Here is a 332-nt window from a genome sequence, read left to right as displayed (position 1 = left end):
TATATATATATATACACTGCCACCCTTGAAAAAAATCTCTGCCCCCCTCATGCCACCCCATAAGTATTTTTCTATTTCCGTCCCTGCTCATCTCAAATCATAGTTTGATTTACGGGACAGAAAGGGACAGTTTCCTTATACGCTCTACACTGTTTTTTATTTACAGTTTGCTGTGACCAGCCGAAATATGTCTCTTTCATTTTCTTTACGGTTAAAACTTCCATCACAAGTTTCACAAATTTTCCCTTTCAATTGTGTTCAGGTGTGCAACATACAAGTACAGACCATTCACAATTCACCAAATAAATCAAACAATAATAATATGTCTGCAA

The sequence above is a fragment of the Poecilia latipinna genome, unplaced genomic scaffold (assembly GCF_001443285.1).
Source record: "Poecilia latipinna isolate Pla-1442-1.1 unplaced genomic scaffold, P_latipinna-1.0 Scaffold726, whole genome shotgun sequence".
NCBI classification, from domain to species: Eukaryota; Metazoa; Chordata; class Actinopteri; order Cyprinodontiformes; family Poeciliidae; genus Poecilia; species Poecilia latipinna.
Note: the sequence above shows the minus strand (reverse complement) of the source record.